Consider the following 1,793-nt stretch of genomic DNA (forward strand, 5'->3'; position numbering starts at 1 on the left):
AAATTATATTTCATTTTAATAAAAAAGTAATTTGTTCAAGAATAAAATTACTGCTGACACGTTTAACTGGAAAAGGCATTTCTACCACATTATTTTGAAGCATTGCAAAACGGCCCAGAACTCTCAACTGGACGAAGTATGCAGTATGAACTTGTTATATGATTGTTTAAACTTACAGGTGTCGTAAAAATCAATTTCTAATTGGTAAAAATAATAAAGCAAAGTATCTAATTTACAATATTTTTATAACTGATGCCAACAACTTATAGATGCACAAATAATCTAAGAGCATTATTAACCAAGAAGCTAAATCAGGCAGTCAAATCTTGATTAATTTTTTACTTGATAACATGAAATATGCATTTAGATCAGTTAAGTCAAGCATCGTTAAATATCTTTATACATGTAAGTGTAGTTATGTTCGTACAGTTGGTTAAGATTATGTCCATGACGTGCTCAAGATAAAGGTTTTCAAAACTATGTTTTATAATTAATAAATTCATTCTTATATTTATTATAAGATAGAAAAAACAATTAATATCAAAGAATATTTTTCAAAATAGGAACATTTTTCATTTGATATTCGAAGGCGATCCATCCGGCTGCAGAGACCGAATAAAACATTTTCTTCTCTAAGTACTTGAACTTACAAACAGATGATCTGAGTATTTGGAAATAGAAAATTGCCGGTCAATAATAAGATAAAACAAATAAAAATAATTCAGGAAGTAAATAACCACCGATTGTATGAAATATAGACTAAATGTTGATAACTGTAGATTGAATCATGATGTATATAATTTAATTTTTACGGAATCAAAAATTTTTCTCAGTCTTCCCACCCCCACTCCAATCGCCACACGCCTGTGTGTACTTATCTTTCTACAACAACTTGGCGCTTGCAACAATTAAAAGTTACCAAGTTTTTAAAATAAAATGATAACGAAAGTAGATTCTTACACTATGTACATAAAATAATAATATCGTCTACTTACGTATATATATGCACACATACACTCAATATTTTACTTTTTTTTATATTTATAAGAACATTACCTGTAAGCACCGCTAACAGTAGAGAGAAGGTATAGATGACAATAATGCACTGCTAGACTTATCTATATGGCTATGCCACAGCACTGTCACACAGGAGCGATCTCACAACACTTTCGACACTTAAGGACCTAACAACCTACCACTGTTGGTGGCTATCACAGACTGAGTCTGGAGTGAGAGTGGGGGTAAGTTCTCAGTCTTCCCACCCCCACTCCAATCGCCACACGCCTGTGTGTACTTATCTTTCTACATACGTGTTATATTATAATGTCTTTTTAAATCAACATTTTATTTCTTTATTATAAATCAACTTTAATTACATTAATATATGTTTCTAATAGAATAATGTTATTTAATTTTATTAGATATAACCAACTATTTTATTATTTATTGTCTATAATATAAAGTCTGTCAAGCTATCATCTTGAACAGCCCTGATGAAGGCCTACAAAGAGAGGCGAAACGTCGGATAATAAATAGTTGTAAACTATTTTTGTTCTATTTGACTGCAACCCTGGCCATCTTCTTCATATTTTATTATTTATTTTTAATTGTTGTTTTTCAGTTGGGAGTGGTGTAGACCGGTGAGTAAGGTACTTGGACTCTTTGATTCATGGTCATGGATTTTATTCCAACTGTGACAGATAAATAGATAACCGTGGACTGACTTGGAGGTCATGAAATGTTATATGGGCACACCCAGCCTCCACTAATTGTGCAACTTTAATCGTGGCTCA

General features: G+C 31.6%; 1 protein-coding gene across 1 annotated transcript in view; it reads right to left on the reverse strand.

The window, feature by feature from the left end:
• LOC106683061 (rho guanine nucleotide exchange factor 10) overlaps positions 1-1,214 on the reverse strand; it is a gene marked incomplete in the record, with an annotated part of 189,448 nt that extends 188,234 nt beyond the window's left edge. The window contains 1 exon segment of the mRNA XM_067045620.1: positions 1,057-1,214.
• Positions 1,215-1,793: the final 579 nt, after the last annotated feature.

The sequence above is a fragment of the Halyomorpha halys genome, unplaced genomic scaffold, assembly GCF_000696795.3.
Source record: "Halyomorpha halys isolate HHAL.00 unplaced genomic scaffold, Hhal_1.1 Scaffold25.1, whole genome shotgun sequence".
NCBI classification, from domain to species: domain Eukaryota; kingdom Metazoa; phylum Arthropoda; class Insecta; order Hemiptera; family Pentatomidae; genus Halyomorpha; species Halyomorpha halys.